The 18,240-nt window shown below is 39.0% G+C and overlaps 1 protein-coding gene across 1 annotated transcript in view; it reads right to left on the bottom strand.

Annotated features, from left to right (window-relative positions):
* Positions 1–18,240, bottom strand: part of NETO1 (neuropilin and tolloid like 1) — a 107,266-nt gene that overhangs the window by 43,262 nt on the left and 45,764 nt on the right. The gene's annotated exons all lie outside the window — the stretch shown is intronic.

Below are 18,240 nucleotides of genomic sequence, written 5' to 3'. Positions count from 1 at the left end.
GTGAATTGTTGAAACATCATTTTCTTTGCCACTGAAAAACTGAAAGTACAAATTTCAGCTGTGAAACCGAGGGCCTCTTTCCCCCAGCAGAATGCACTATCCTATTTCCAGCAGACCTTTTTCCTTAACTTTTTATTCCATGCTAGCTTCCAAAGTATCCCTCAGTATTGGCGGTGTCCTCTCAACGCCAGCTCCCTCCCTGGCTTTCCCCTCACCCCACCCCAGGTCCAGGTATGTGTCCTTCTCTGCTCACGTACTTGGGGGAAGCTTGATTTATCATGAGCCTCGGAAGTGTCCTGAGTGTTAGAAGCCAAAATGCTGGGCTTGCTTCCACTTCCTGAAACTGACTTTGAGATAGGTATGCAGCCAGTGAAATGTAATGGTTAGCCGGTTGGAAGACTTCTGAGAAAGTTTTCTTCAAAAACAAAAAGAAACAAGACATATATAGTGTTCTGGCTCACACTGTGATCTGATTTGTATGGGGTCCCTTTGGGATTGTGTGCAGTGGTCAGCTTATGATGCTGACAGGTGCTAATGTGAGGAGATGCTAACTCTCAAGGGTGAGCAGAATAGAAACCTGTAGAACGCGAATCCTTACGAACATCACTGGGACACTATATTCAACTACCCTGTAGTCACACTTCCTCCCCCTTTTGCTTTTTGAAACAATGTACGTCCTTGTAATTTCAGTTACTTTGAATTGGATTTTCTTTTACTTATGGATAAAGGCATTAATGGTTATGATTTTTCTTGGAGACACCTGGCATCCAATTTAAAAGGTAAATGTGCAACAATTTCTTTTTACTACTAAGGTATTGGCTATAAATTAAAAACCTTATAAAGTTAGAAATATATTGAGAGACACTGCTCAACAAGAGTCTAAGGCTGAAATATGAAAGGGTAGCACTCTCAGGAGGCAATTATTAATGGATATCAAGACTGTGTGTGCGTAGATGTTGGTGTGTATCCAAGTATGCTCCTTTATATGTCTGTGTGCCTGGAGACGCTAAGCCTGTGCCTTCAGGCTGACTGTATCACTGTACTTATTTTCATTACAGTTTTTTTTCCCCTAATTTTCTTAAACAGTAATGCGTACTGATACATTGAAATTGAAAGGCCTGGATCAGCCAGGCTACAATTTAGTTAGGTCAACTATTTAGACTCACTTTATTATAGAACACAATTATAATGTGGTAATATATTGAATCAAGATACAAATCCTTTGTATAATTATTTTTTAAGATTTTATTTATTTATTTGACAAAGAGACACAGGGAGAGAGGGAACACAAGCAGGGGGGAGTGGGAGAGGGAGAAGCAGGCCTCCTGCGGAGCAAGGAGCCCGATGTGGGGCTCGATCCCAGGACCCTGAGATCATGACCAGAGCCGAAGGCAGACGCTTAACGACTGAGCCACCCAGGCACCCCCAAATTCCTTTGTGTAATTATTTTTAAAACAGTTCTTTTACCTTTCAGAAGGAAGGAAGGAAGGGAGAGAGGGGAGGAGAGAGGGAGGGAGGGAGGAAGGGGGGAAGGAAGAAAGGAAGGAATGAAGAAAGGAAGGAAGGAAAGAATGGAGGAAGGAAAGAAAGGATAAAGAGTGAGGGAAAGAAGGAGGAGGAAATACCTGGTGCAATTTCCATGAAAGATGCAGAAATGAGAACAACATAGTTAATTTAGATCAGGATACCCCAAGTAGATGTTTTTGCCTTCATCTAAATTAATGGATATTTGGTTATTCTTTCAAAAAAATGTGTAATATTTGTATATATATATATATATATATATATATATATATATAAATTATTTATTTGAGAGAGAGAGAGAGAATCTCAAGCAGACTCCCTGCTGAGCATGGAGCCCAACATGGGGCTTCATATCATGACCCCTGAAGAGAAATCAAGAGTCAGACGCTTAACCGACTGAGCTACCCAGGGGCCCCTCAAAAAATGTGTATTTAATACCTACTGTGCGCAATAAGAGAACTATGTTTTGTACAGAATTACGCAGATTGGTTGTCACCACTAAGTAGTTTTATTGGTATTGAAGAGACCCAATATTTTCCCTTACTTTTACATCAAGCTTGCCCACCTCAGTTACCCAGATTCTTTATTATTCATTATGTTCCTATCACTATTTTGCATAACGTTTAATAATCGTCATTATAGATTTGAGTGTTTCAGCCTGGCATGGCTGTTCCTATGATTCTTGCAGACGTAGTTGGTATTTCATTTTCTGGTTTCAAGGCTAACATTTGTCCTTTTTATAACTCATGCTACACAATGTTGAGAGAAATGCCAGTTCTGGGAGTTGAAAACTTATTTTTGTCTTTGTATTAATGGTGAGAGCACTGATGGTTAGGAAAAGGAGGGGAGGCAGGGAGAAAAAAACTTGAGGAAAAATTGTTTCTGCACTCCCATTTGAATAAGCCACCAGTAATAACATGGTCGCAATGACCCGCAAAATAGAAAATAAACAACACAATAATTTTTTTTAAGGCAGCTTACACTGGATTTAAGAATGCTGAAATTGTTTTTTTTTTTGCCCCAGGTTGTTCGGGGGCAATGACAGAAGTGATTATGCAGCCGCAGAGTGAGGATGGAGTAGATGGAATAGTAGCCACCTTCTACTTTAGATCTCCCCAAAGCTGCTCTCCACTAAGCAACCCTAAAAAACTCTTAAAAATATAAATCAAATCGTATTACTCACCTGGCTTTCATTGCTGGTTGAATAAAACCACAGGTCTTTTTAAAGACTGTAATTCTCGGGGCGCCTGGGTGGCTCAGTTGGTTAAGCGACTGCCTTCGGCTCAGGTCGTGATCCTGGAGTCCCGGGATCGAGTCCCGCATCAGGCTCCCTGCTTGGCGGGGAGTCTGCTTCTCCCTCTGACCCTCCCCCCTCTCATGTGCTCTCTGTCTCTCATTCTCTCTGTCTCAAACAAATTAAAAAAAAAAAAAAAATCTTAAAAAAAAAAAAGACTGTAATTCTCTGTGTGTTCTTGCCCCTGACCCCCTGGCCCAACATACCACAGGCTCCCGACTTTTCTGTCTCCTCTCAAAACAAGCAGAGCCTTCCTGGTCCTCCCGCATGTGAGGCTGCCCCCTCAGCACTCAGAACTTGTCACTCCATCTGCGCTGCCCTCCCCACAGGTCTTTGCATGGCTGGATCTTACTCCTTCTTCAGCTCATGCCTGGAGTACGGTCTTCTCAAAAAGACCTTCCTGCATGAGCCTCTATAAAGTAACACTACCTCTCACTTTCTTTTCTTCCTTCATGGTTTCTTTTATCAAAATCCACTCTTGTTTTCCTATTGGTTTACTTTCCTATTGGCCATCGACTCCCACCACACTATAAGGAAGCACATTCTGTAAGGGACTTTTGCCTACTGCTCCCCTCTCCCCAAAACCTAGAATACCACTTGCACATAGTGGGAGCACCATAAATATTATTGAATTTAACATATTTCTCTGTGTATATAAAAAATACAGTTACTTTATACCAGGTTGATTTTCTTATACTGTTGACGTATTTTCAACACATACAACTATACCTTTCCAATTCAGAGGCTCCCACGGTAAATTATCAAATTAGATGATATATTAGGGACTAATCTCTAATAAATCAAACCCGAGCCTCTTTCTTTCTGGGCACCAGCTGAACCCGTCCCCCACCCTCCCTGATGGGTGTGGGTCACTGTGTGGCCAAGTTCTGCCCAGTGAAATGCGGACAAAATGGCTGAACTTCACTTGAAGGCTGAGCTCATAAAAACTACTTGAAACAATTCTCCACTCCCTCTTCCTCTCTTCCATGGTCCACCACAGACGATCCCATTAGCTTCAGCTCCTAAATGAAAATGTATGACAGTGTTTCCAGATCCTACATGCTATTTGATGACATCATCACTATTATGGTTACTAAAATATTTGCTTGTGTTTCCAATAATATTCTAAGGTAGTGGATTTAGGGTATAAATGATATACATTTTCAGAGATTAATCCAGTTTATTTTTATTTATTTATTTATTTTTAAAGATTTTATTTATTTATTTGACAGAGAGAGACATAGCGAGAGCAGGAACACAAGCAGGGGGAGTGGGAGCGGGAGAAGCAGGCTTCCCGCCGAGCAGGAAGCCCGATGCGGGGCTCGATCCCAGGACCCTGGGATCATGACCTGAGCCGAAGGCAGAAGCTTAACGACTGAGCCACCCAGGCGCCCCAATCCAGTTTATTCTCAATAATTTTACTGGACATTTACTGGCTTGCTTCAATTTTCCCTGCTCTAATCTCTGTAACCTCATTTTTGTCCAAGACATTGTTATTATGAAATCTAGAATTATGTCTCAGCCATACATAAAAGCACAAATAGAATTTAGGACATATTTCTGTCTTATTTTATGACTGTATGTATATGTAAAAGCATTTTAATTTTTTTTCTAATTTTAAAAATTTTATCTAAATATGAATATTATGAAATTCAGTAATATTTTCCCTGAAATAAAAGAAATATATCTGTAATATATTCTTCTTCCTGTGCAGGGGAGACATTTGTCGGAGATGGAGGAGATTGACAGCCTCGCTTTCTCCACCATCCTTACACGGTCTGTTTCTAAAGCTGGAGAAAAGGATGACACTAATATTCCAAAGAGGTCTCTTACTCATGAAAATGAGAAATCTACTCCCAATAAGAAGGGAAAGCTGTCCATAAGAAATGAAAATATGACAAAAGCTATCATTCCTTCAGTTTTATAGATGTCAATAATTTGTTTTATTGCAATATAGGCAGAAAAATATTTTCTAGTAATTTTATAGTGACAGTTTGATTGCAACATTATTTTGAGTAAATAATTGTTTAAAAAAGTATTAGATATTTTAAATGTACACATAATCAGCTCTTCAAAAGCTAAAAACCTTTTATTACACTTTTGAACCTGAAATTGATAAAGTCACTGACGCATCTTACAAAGTAAGTTACCGTCCTGCATTGGCTGGAGAAGCACACACAAGAGATGACAGACTAACAGCGTGCAGCTGCCATTGCTTGATGTCTACTGGATGGATAGTCAGGGAAAAAAAAACAAAAACAGGACTCTCCTGCTTTCCAGCCTTACAGCAACTTGTTGATTTAAAGTTTTAGCTTTAAACAAGAAGAAAAACTTAATATCTTGTCTACAGCATTTTACTTTTGTGTAAGAAATAGATGTACAGACATGGTTGAGCTTGCTTCTTTCGCTTGAGTTCATCCAGTGTCAGCATGAGCCAATCACCAACGACCTTCTTCTATGTGAATGCTTGGCAACAAATGCGAGTTGTGCTGAAATGTTCAAATTATTGGAAAACTTCTGAATGTTATGAGTTATGCTGGAACATCTGTGTTGACATTTGCATTGACGGTGCAAAAGCCACAGTAAATAAACTGCTGATGCTTTAGCAGGATTCAAGACCATGGCACCAAACCACAGCCATTGGTATTTATTGTATAATTCATGCCCATGCATTCGTGGGGGTAGAGAACTATTTTACTTAAAAACCTCCTTGATGAAAAAGTGCTATTTTTTTTAAATCTAAAATTTTGAGTTCATGTCTTTTCTGCAGAATGAACATAGTGAATCTGTTGACTTTAAAGAAAACAACTGACAATATTTGCTGCCAATGATCAAATTCAAACTTCAAGCAAAGAAAATCATATCCATCACTGTGTATCTGACAACTTTGCAATACTTAAAGCATTTTTAAATGTGACTATTGATTAAATGGACAACTGTGATTTTTGATGTTCAATAATGAAATGGGTCAGCATTTGGAAGATCTGTGTTACTGTGATCCAATAGCTGTCAAAGAGTAATGCATGACCTTAAGGAATCATACGTGGGTGAAAGAGCCATAGACAGATGTTAATGAACAGAATACAAAAACTTCATTGATATAGTTTCACCATTCCTCATTGCAAAATACCTTTAAGAAACTATCACTTTTTGAGATTTGAAGTAGTATATCCATCTGAAAAGGCTATGAAAATATTCTTCCCTTTTTCAACTACATCTCTGTGAAGTTGAATTTTCTTCATTTACTTCAACCATAAGAATACATTGTAATGCATTTAATGAAGTAGATGTGAGAATCTAGTTGTCTTCTAATAAGCCAGACACTGAATAGATTTCCAGAAATTAAAACAATGTAATTCTTCTAATTATTTTAATATTTATTAATATTTTAGTATCAATAAATGCCTTTTAACATATGTTTTTATGTTAACACAGTACACTTTTTCTATGAATTAACAAATAGCTATTTAAAATGTTATCAGCTTGGGGCGCCTGGGTGGCTCAGTCGTTAAGCGTCTGCTTTTCACTCAGGTCACGATCCCAGGGTCCTGGGATCGAGCCCCGCATCGGGCTCCCTGCTCGGCGGGAAGCCTGCTTCTCCATCTCCCACTCCCCCTGCTGTGTTCTTGTTCTCACTGTGTCTCTCTCTGTCAAATAAATAAATAAAATCTTTTTAAAAAATTAAAAAAATAAAATGTTATCAGCTTGAATGTCTAATATAATAAGGATTGACTGAATATTGCCATATAAGCCAAAGCACTTTGAGGTCTTCAAGAGAGGGTAAGACTAAAATATTGCAGAGGTTCTGCCCTAGCCAACCCCACCTTTGTATCATGGGTAAAGGTCTTCCAACAAAAGTCAAAGCTGAAATTTATTAAATCAGGACTCTGTGATACATTTATTTCATATTCAAAAGAAATTTCCACAATGCTAGCCATATTGTAGATGAACTTTCAGTAAGTTAATGTTTATCTGATTAGACTATCACTAAACCAAATCAGAGGTATCTTCATTTTAGAAATGAACAAAATGGAGGTTCAGTTACTTTAGGGAAATGCAACTTGTTTTGACCTAAAACCTAAACAGCTTTATGGCTAACTTATAACTTTGAACCAATCATTAAATATCCCTGGAACTTACTTTTCCTGAGCTGAAAATGTTGCTGATCTAGGCTTGTATAGCTCACATATGCTATTATATCAGAAAACACAGTGCTATTCCTCGAACAGCAGTTTATGGGAAAATGGAATTGCCTGACCTGGCCATGTAACCATAACTACAAAACCCTCTGATTGTAAAACTTAACTCAGTACTTGGATATGGTTGCAAGGCACAGTTCAACCACCCAACCGGATAGTCTTAGAGAATGTGACTCAGTATTTCCCTCAAACTTCCACAATCTCACACATTCTGAATTATGTCATAAGCTACATATGTCTCCACTTCTCCTGTCTATTTACTTTGGAAAGTCCTGAAATATCTCTGGATGTATCTTTATTCAGTCAGCTCTTACGTGGAAGCTAACTGCCCTTTCGGTGGACACTTCAGTATCTCTACCCTTCTCTACCCATCTAGAACCCATCTCAGCCTTGGCTCCCAGCCATGAAAATATCAATAATATTTTAAAGGACTTGCAAATTTCCTTCTTGAAATTCCTTAAGGTTTGATTTCTAAAATCCGTATATGAGTAAATTTATGTTAAGCCAGAAGTCATGATATATAAACTCGGTGCCAACATTAAAACCCTTAGGAAGAGAAACTCTCTGTGAAGGTGTAATTGCCAGCCTTATGCAGATGTTTTGTTTCCTTGTTTTATTTCTTTAGCTATAATATAGAAAGTTTTCTCATGATGCTCGTATTCACATTTTTAAATATATTGAGAAAACATAACTCTTTTTTATTAAATGTATGCAAAGAATCTAGATTTTGCTTGTGCTCACACTAAACAGGCTTTTACAATGTTTGTTTTTGACAGTCACCAGACAATAGTATTGTTCTATGCGGAAAATGTGCATTTACTAAAAACTTGTGAGAAGAAAGGAAGAAGAAATCATCAGAAGACCAAAAGAGTAATAAAGACAAATGAAAAAACCTAGATAGTCCAAAACTGGCATTTGGTGTTTGAATATTGAATGCAAAGGAAGCCAGGGAAGTTCTTGATTGATTATTAGCAACTCCCCACCCCTGCCCACTTCTGTCAGAAGCCCCTATTCACTCATCCAGTTATTACATCCTAAATGACATGAAACCTCAGATGAACAAGTCCATCTTTTGAACCATCTTTTTCATAGAACTGGTCTAATAAGACATTTCTTGCTGGCATAACTGTGGTGCCAGCCCTGTCAGTGAATGAACACTTCTTTAAAAAAAAAAAAAGATTTATTTATTTATTTTTGAGAGAGACAGAGAGCGCACGCTAGAGCAGGGGAAGGGGCAGAGGGAGAGAGAATATCCAAGCGGACCCCTGCTGAGCGCAGAGCGCGACGACATGGGGCTTAATCTCATGAACCTTGAGATCATGACCTGAGCCGAAACGAAGAGTCACATGCTGAACCGACTGAGACACCCAGGCGCCCCTGAATGAACACTTCCAATGTCCTCTTCTTCCGCTCAACAACTTCACACTTAATGCTTTCCCAACATTCAGCAATGTTTATCTATATACACAAGAAAGATGCAGGCTTCCAGTTATGGAAGGAATAAGTCACAAGCATAAAAGGCACAGCATAGGGACTATAGTGAATGATATGGTAATAACATTGTATGGGGACAGATGGGAGCTACACTGAAGGTGAGCGTAGGGTGGTCTACACAGAAATTGAGTCATTATGTTGTACACACGAAACTAATGTATTTAGTTGACACAATGTGTCAGCTATACTCAAGAGAACTATTTTGTTTAAAAAGTGTTATTTTAGGGGCACCTGGGTGGCTCAGCCAGTTAAGCATTTGCCTTCGGCTCAGGTCATGATCCCGGAGTCCTGGGATCGAGCCCCGCGTAGGGCTCCCTGCTCAGCGGGGAGCCTGCATCTCCCTCTGCCTCTGCCCCTCCCTTCTGCTCGTGCTCTCTCCCTCGTTCACTCTCACTCTCAAATAAATAAATAAAAATCTTTAAAGAAAATTTAAAAAAGTGTTATTTCATAGGAATCAGGGAGAAGTGGAATTCTTGACCATAGAAGAGTTTAGAGCAAATATCATGGCAGGTAGTGTGGGACTTGCATCTGAGGTTTCATACCTAGAAGAGAGAGAGCAGGAAATGACGTCATGAGGGCGAAGGGAGAGTCTGGGCCTCTGGCTAGCAGGGGTGGCACTCAGCTACAGAGGAGTAAGGTACTCCTGGCTCTGACATGCCAAGAACTGAAGGTGGGGGTGGCACCACATGTTATGTGTGTGTGAGTGTGAGCGTGAGCATGCTAGGGGTTGGCACAATCCTCACATCAACCTCTTTTATCCCACTGTGTCACTGTATGCTTAACAAATTGTCACTGAATTTGAAAAATATATATATGAAGAAGTTATGTTTTCCCAATCTTATTTAAAAATATAAATGCTGGGTGCCCGGGTGGCTCAGTTGGCTAAGCGACTGCCTTCGGCTCAGGTCATGGTCCTGGAGTCCTGGGATCGGGTCCCGCATCGGGCTCCCTGCTCGGCAGGGGGTCTGCTTCTCCCTCTGACCCTCTCCCCTCTCATGCTGTTTCTCTCTCGCTCGCTCTCTAATAAACAAATAAACAAAATCTTTAAAAAAAATAAAATATAAATATAAATGCAAGTGCCATGAGGAAGCCTTGAAAGTTACAGCTAATTAAATATAAAGCTGCACAAGCCATGCACATGTAGCTTCAAGACAAGATCTTTCATGCTTCCAGTGGATCTGATGCACCTTAGCTGGCTCTACATAGAGCTGGAATGGCCTCTAATTGGAGACTGTGGGAGTGTCCTCTGTTGGTGCCCTTGGCAAGGACACCAGAGTTTTTATGCCAGGTGCTAGCAGTGCACACAGGCAAGTGGAGCCATCGTGGGATTGGAAAAAATGAGCAAATGCAGAATGCCAAGTTCTGTCCCTGCCAGTAGATTGTCGTGAGCACATGCATGATGCATCTCTTGATAAATCCTGGAGATACCCGTGGAATGATCTAAACAGATGCATTTCTGCCCATCTGGATGAGGAGCTGAAGTTACCATGTTCTGTCTTTAAAAGGAAGCGTGTCCTTACTTTACCCCACAACTCTCATCTTCTTGGACCAAGGTCAGAATCATCGAACTTTGGCCATCCTTCAAATCCACAAAATCCAGCCACACACTTTTTATAAAAGCCATGTATGTGCAATGCATATTGATGTGGAATGACTGAGATTAAAAGGGCACAAATGATATTCCAGTCAATAAAAAACTGAAAAAAAAAAAAACCTTGAAACAATATTATGTTAAACCAAATGGCCCTAAAAGCAAATCCAAAATATACAATCAAAAAGGAGGTCAAATATTAATTTCATAAAGAAGAATTCACCAGAAAGATTTAATGACACTAACCTGTGTTATGTAACAATAATTATTGAAATAGTCATGCATTACTCTTTGACAGCTATTGGATCACAGTAACACAGATCTTCCAAATGCTGACCCATTTCAATTCAATTATTGACAGAATTCTACCTTCTAAGGTATCAATTGCCTCCTTTCTAAAAAAATTGGTACCAAGCAGAGAATTTATGAAAATCAGCTAGATAATGGATAGGATATAGGTTTCCTAAAGTATAAAGTGCCATCTAAGTTATCCGATCCAGGTACACCAGAATTTTAGCTCCTGCATGGTAAATGGATACCTAAAATATTGTTAATAAAATATACCTAAAATATTACTGTTGCTCTAAAACCTTGATTTACAAGTCAACTCCCCCTGTTGTAACCTCACTGTCTATTTTGCATATGGCACTTATTTCTACTGGAAAGCATCTAATTTTGGGGTTAATGAGGATTTCATCTCACTTCCTCAAATGCCTGGAATCAGCTGGAGAATCCCTGCAGAAAACTCATAAGTTTCTACTGCATATTTACAAATATCCAAATAAGGATAGATACATGGTAAATGCCCAGACATCCACTTTTCCTTTAACATATGACAACATATACAAGGCATTAAAAAGCCCTTTTATGTCAACTTAGCTAAAAATTTATACCTTAATTTTAGATTATGGTAAAATTGAGCTTCTCTGAATAGGTATGAAGCCATTGAAGAAAACATTGTGCCTCATGTCACAGCTGGTGATTCCAGAGGACTTCTAGATGCACACACCTGTCTGAGAACTGGAAATCTCACCACGTACTTGCCTTCTTCACTAGCAGTTAACTTTGGTCCACTTAAGTATAGGGATATTAAACGATTACAAAAATAAAAATCCGGAATCATTTCATTTGCATTTCTCACGTTTCTTGTCATCCCCGTGGAACTAATTTCTCCAATACCACAGTGATGCTGAAGGCTGGAATGGGTGTCTGAAACCAGTGCTTTTTAATGAGTATTTCATTTGAGAATACAAGTGATCAGTCAGGCACCTAGTTTTGAACCACATGCTAAGAAAAGTAGACTATAGCTCCTTAAATTCCTCCTCCTCAGAGAAAGAATTATTTCTGGAAAGTTTAGCCTCCATCTTAGGAACTGGGGAGAATTATAGATGCTGGAGCTCCAGACAGAGCTGGGCTGTCTTCAGGGTCCACTTGGCCCCAAATCGTTCATCTAAAGATTCCAAGAATCAAACACTTTTCTAGCCTAGATCAAATACAACTCAGTATGCCCATTGAAGTGTAAGTCTTAGAATGCTTAATAGTGCTGTACTGACATTTGTTTTCATTGGCATTTTAAAAATATTTGTGTAAATGTAAAGCTGGTGCTACATTATCAAAACTTGAAATGCTTCATCTGCCCAGAGACTGTAGTTTGAGACCCAGCTGTTTATTGAGACACTTGCTAAATCTGCACTCCATCTGCCCATTTTTCTGTCATTCAAATATAAGAGGATCTAAAGTTATTTCATAAGAGGTGTGAAAATAATGCAAGATTTCCCCAAAGTAATGGGTCTAACGCAATATAAATCAATATCATAATTTTTAAACTGAAAGGAGGGAATTAGGTCTCTCTTATTTTAAGTCAGAGACTATGATTGATGGGATCCCATCAATTTTATTTCCCTAGACTTTTCATTTTTATTAATTACTAGCCTTCTCCTAATTACCTGAGCTGAGAATTTCTAAAACAAAATTAACTTGACTCCTTCACACCTTTGCTTTCATCAAAAATACCACCAAGAGCTTTCAATTATTCTTTGTAAAATCCCTTACTACTAACCTCCCTTTCCAGTCTACCTTAGTTTTCTTATTCCTGGCCTTTATCACCTTAGGGTATCAGAATCCTAGCCAGTCTCTTTGCCTTAGTCCCTCCCCCTCCAGTGCTTTGTCAATATTTGAGCTAAATTGACATAAAAGGCAGAAATACATCCTCTCATATAAGGTCAAATGATTTTTGACAAGGATGCCAAGACATTCAATGTTGGAAGGGCAGTCTTTTCAGCAAATGGTGCTGGGAAAGCTGGATATCCATGTGCAAAGTAATGAATTCAGACCTTTGCCTAACATGTACAAAAATTTACTTGAAATATATCAAAGACCTAAATGTAAGACCTAAAACTATAAAACTCATAGAAGGAAACATTGGTTAAACTCTTTATGACATTGACTTTGGCAATGATTTATTGAATATGATACCAAAGGCCCAGGCAACAAAAGAAAAAATAAACAAATGGACTTCACGAAACTTGAAAAAATTTATGCATCAAAAGAACATCAACAGAATAAAAAGTCAACTCACTGAACAGGAAAAAATATTTGCAATGCAGGTATCTCATAAGATACTTGTCTAGCATGTATAGAGAACTCCTAAAACGCAACAAGACCACCAATAAAAACCTAACAGCTCACTATTCAAAAATGGACAAATGACTTGAATAGATCTTTCTCTAAAGAAGATATATAAATAGCCAATTAAGCACATGAAAGGATGCTCAATATCACACACTCATCATTGGGGAAAAGCAAACAAAACTACAATGAGATACCACTTCATGCCCATTAGGATGGCTACTCTCAATAACAGAGAAAATGACAAGTGCTGCTGAGGATGTGAAGAAGCTGGATCTCTCATGCACTGTTGGTGGGAATGTCAAATGGTACAGCTCCTGTGGGCAACAGTATGGCAGTTCCTCAAAAAATTAAAAACAGAATCACCACATGACCCCAAAATTCCTCCTCTGGGTGGGAATAAAAGACAGGACAGAGCCAAAGATGCTGATCATATCAGATTTCTAGAAAGAAAGAAGAAAATGGAGAGCATACAATATTTAAAGAAATAATTATGCAGAGTTTTAAAAGCTGTTGAGAAAGAGAAAGTATTTAAAACAGCCAGAGAAAAAGAAAAGCCATTTCTTCAAAGGAGCAAATACTTGTGTTTAACAGAATCCAGAAGACACTGGAATGACACATGCAGCATGCTGGAAGAAGGTGGGTGCCAACCCAAGTCGCACCTCCAAGAAGGTATTATCAACACATATAACCTTCAAATCATGATATCCAGAATATCTATAGACTGACAGTATGCAAGAGACAACACAATATAAAATGGGTAAAAGTTCTAAATAGGTATTTCACACAAGAAGAAATCCAGGTGTCCAGGAAACAGAATACAAGCTACTTAATCTTATTAATAATCAAGAATTGAACACTAATTGGGGCGCCTGGGTGGCTCAGTTGGTTAAGCGACTGCCTTCGGCTCAGGTCATGATCCTGGAGTCCTGGGATCGAGTCCCGCATCGGGCTCCCTGCTCAGCGGGGGGTCTGCTTCTCCCTCTGACCCTCTTCCCTCTTGTGCTCTCTGTCTCTCATTCTCTCTCTCTCAAATAAATAAATAAAATCTTAAAAAAAAAAGAATTGAACACTAATTAAAACTATGTCATCCCATTACACAGCTAACTAACCAGAAAAATAGACTAAGATTGACAACATCAAGCTTTGTGAGGGTGTGGGACAATGAGAACTTTCATCCACTGCTGCCCATCCATTGTGGACATTGTTACTGCTCCATCTAAAAAGAATTCCATTTTCTGCTTTGGAACTGGATAGTGGTTGGAGGTCAGAAAGCCCTTGAGAAAACTATCAATGATAGCTGGAAGAACAGTTAGAAAAATCTTACTAGACTTTTACAGACAGCTGTGTCATTTCATGGTGGAAAGTGGCGTGGGTAACACTGTTGCCTAGGTAACATGGAATTTACGAAGTACACTCCGTGAACTTGAGAGGTTAAACTAAGGAGATTTCCAGAATGAATGTTGAAAGTGCCAAATGCTTTCTCGTAAGCGCGTAAGATACAGATCGACCTGTGAAGAAACTTTTCATCAGAAGCAAGGGGAGGACTTTGCCAACTCAGGACTCCATTATTGTCTATTTCTTACTTCTCCAACCTGAAAATTATTCTAAAAGTAGAATACAATCTGGGGGCAAAGATCAATCCAGAGTGCCTGCAATGGACCCTCTCCTTAAAGGGAGAGCAGAAGAGCTATGTGGCTATTGGTTCACTGCTGAGAGATGTGAATGACCACCTCAGCTGACACCTCAGCTTGGCAACTGGCTCATCTTCCCAAAGCATGCTGGAGTGGGTCGCGCTGTGTTACACAGTAAACCTCAAAGTTCTGGTGACTCTCAGAGCGGCTTTGATTCAAAGCAACAGAGAAACTTCAAAATGAAAAGAGGCCTCTAGGGTGCTAACCCCTATAGTCAGGAAGAACGCTGAGAAACCTACTCTCTGCGAACATGGGCCACTTTGAACGGGGAAGGAAGGAAGACTCCAAAATCAGAGCTGAGTCCAGAGGCCAGAGCCACGCCAGGCACCCAAAGGGAAAGGGACCCAAATAAAAAAAGTCCCTGCTGCCAATCAGAGGAAATGGTAACTTAGGTCAGGCTGGATTTTAGAATTACCATGGATGACACTACTGTGAGCCTCCCAATTTCTCTCTTATAATGGGAGTGAGCATTATGGTTTTCCATCCCGGTCTTACCGTTGCACATTGGGTGGGAGGGTGGGGCAGAGGGGGGTGCAGATAATGTGACCTTTTAGCTCACAGGTCTTGGCATCAAGGGAACTGCACCTGAACATCTGTGCCATTGGGATGCTGCCATGCAGTGCCATCCACACTTGGACCCAATACAGATGATGGGATACTAGATTTCAAGTTGTGTCATAAAGGGTGACAATTGGAGGGTCCTGGAAAGAGGTGAGTACCTGTAGCTTGTGGGAGTTATATGGCTAGTTACATCCAGGGGGCATACTGAGGTAGCCAGTCTTCAAAGATGCTCTCCAGCAGAATTCTTCTCCCTTATGGGGACAACTGTTCCCCTTCAAGAGGTGGACGTTATGTACCCTCCCTTGAAGGTGAGCTGACCCCAGAACTGCTTTGACCAACAGAATGGAGTATCATCCTGGACTTCTGAAGCTAGACGTCAAGGGACTGGCAGTGCCTGCTTCCTTCCTTTGGAACAATCACTCTTGGGATGCTCCCTCTTATAAAGCCCAGAAAATATACTGTGAGGAAAGTCAACAGACCACACGGAGAAGCCATGCAAAAGGGAACCAAGTCTCCCCAGTCAACAGCCCCAGCTGAATTCCCAGCTTACGGCCAACACCAACCAGTTGGCATGGGAGTGAGGACACTGGGCCAACTCAGTGCTCAGGCCATCATCACATGAAGCGAAGCCAACCAGGAACGGAAGAAATACACATTGTTATTGTTTTAATGCACTAAATTTCAGAGCTTTTTGTTTGTTTTTGTTCTTGTTGTTTTTACTCAAAAAGGTTCATACAAATACCAAAAGATCGTTGATCTATAAAACCTACATACAGAGACTGAAACACCATGCAGCAAGTAGCCTCTAAGAAAGCCCTGAATGTTCCCCACTCCTTAGTGTTCATGTCCTTGGTGTGACTGCTTCTCCTGCAGTGTGAGCTACACCCGTAACTCACTTCTAACGGACAGTGACTCACTTCCAGTAACAGTGATGGGCTGTTACTTCCAAAATTTGTTAGAGACACAGTGACTTCCATCTTGTTCTCTCTGTCTCTCTCTTGTTCTTGGTCTGTCTCTCATTTGCTCCAAGGGAAGTCAGTTCTCATATTGTGTGAACTATAGAGAAACCCCACAGCAAAGAAATACTGTCTTGGACCAATGGCCGGTGAGGACTGAGCCATGTGAAGAGCCATGAGTGGAGTGAGCCATGTAACGCACCCTCCCTGAGAACAGCGAACGGCAGTCTGAGCTGATAGACAGGTTGTGTGTGTCTTAAATAACATTAGCCTGTGGCTGGCACGCAGTAAGAAAATCCAATCTCTGTACTTCCTGATTTTTAGGAGTTATTATTAATCAAAAATATCACACAATGATCAAAAACAAAACTAAAAGGATACGGAAATATTTAGCAATGATTGTTTGGAAATTAGCAGGAAAACCACATAAAATGGATTTGATAACACTACCTCCTCATTTTTAGAAGACTTCTGAAGTCAATACAATTTTCAAGCAGAAATAAAAATTCTCTCATGCACCTGTCTCTTGCAACCTGAGGATATTCAGGAAAATATTAACAATAGCATATATGCCAGATTCAGCCTCCAGCAATATGCTCTCCATATTTAAGAAACAGTATTAAAGCACAGGGAGCAGTTTAGGGCCTTCTGCTATGGAGAATTCGACTCTTTGTGTTGCAAAAGCATGCTGGGAAAAATGTGGAAGCTTCTCGTGTACTTCTTCCTCAAAATAAAAATAGATTGTTTGACCTGCAGAACAAAGTATTCCTTTTACCATTTTAAGCCTATTCTTTAGAAATCAAGACCTTATTCAGCTAGGATTTTCAGATTTTAAAATTAAGCCCGAGGCATTTTTTTTATCATGGAAGATCCTTTGCTAATTGAGATGTTATGACTGACTTGATAAAAATATTTATATTACAATTTGGGGAAAAAACTCATACCATAGAATATTATGCTTGCTACAACTTCATAAAAAACACTTTATTGTTTATCTATCAGTCAAACAAAGCAAATAAACAATACATTCTTTCAAAACCCCCATGATAGTTATTGCAATTATATTACATGTATCATTTCCAATATTAATAGCACAGAAAATTAAAAATTAGCTATAAATATTAAAATGGAAGTGTAGTTATATCTATGTATATGTATATAAATGTATATATGTGTGCGTATGTGTGTGTGTGTATATATATATTCTATTCCTAAAACATGCACACATGCTTCTATAATGAATTCCATTTTTCCACTGTTTTAAATGAAAATGTTTTTGCATAAACTCCACTGAGTTGTCCTTTCTTCCATTTATTTTCCATCTGCCATTGGCTTACAAAGCCACAGTGACTCTAAATCACTGCTCCTTTTTTTCCCTGCCCCTTCTCATTCTCCTTTCTTACTTTCTCCCTTTTTCTTTGTCTCTCAATATTCATCCCTACTTGTGTCAAGAACTACTCTGGAGAACATGAATGTAAGGCCACAGCAATCATGTGGCCATCATATCCAGCCCAGCAAGGATAAGAGAGGTCTGCCACATAAAACTGCCACAGGGAGACTGTGACATATTCCAATCCAATGACATACATACACTTATAACAAACCCTAGTTTATTTATATATTGGATATTACTTCTTTACAGAAAATGACAAGATTCCGAGGAGTTATATATTTGCTGAAATTCTGAGACTGATTAACAATTTACAATTAAGTGATGTTATGATTTCAAAAACATTTGGCATCAATACTGGATTTATTTCAAAATGAGGTATCTTCATAACATTCCTAAGTTCTGTCCTGGTAATAAAGCATTTAAATTAACACTAAAATATATAAAGAAATCTGGATTTAAAGAGACTCACTTAAAATATTTGAAAACACTAAAACTCTTAGTATACTTGTAATATCATTCCTTAATTTGCATGTCAAAATTCCTTTTCTTAAACATTGAAATTTCTATCATGAAAATTTTCATACAGAGAGACATACAGCAAAAATAAAATAATATTAGTCCAAAATAACAATGTTAAGTATAAAGATATTTCTAAATAAAATATGCTGAAAGTTAAAAAAAAAAGTATACTTTTTTCTTTAAATACATAAAATTCTTTTTGAATGATATTTGATGTGACAAAGACTGCATTTCAGGATATTAGATTTAAGTATTTTATCAGGACCTAATTTCTCTTAGGTCATTCTCTTTAAATCATTCCCAGTCTCTGTTTCAACATTTATTTTGCTGATGAGCGACGAATGCAACAAAAACTCAAACATGTAGAAGGCACTATGCTAGCACCAG

Source organism: Mirounga leonina, unplaced genomic scaffold (genome assembly GCF_011800145.1).
Source record: "Mirounga leonina isolate KUSES-001 unplaced genomic scaffold, KU_Mleo_1.0 Mir_93, whole genome shotgun sequence".
In the NCBI taxonomy this organism is placed as follows: Eukaryota; Metazoa; Chordata; class Mammalia; order Carnivora; family Phocidae; genus Mirounga; species Mirounga leonina.
The sequence above is the reverse complement of the archived record's forward strand: the minus strand, read 5'-3'. Positions and strand labels throughout refer to the sequence as shown.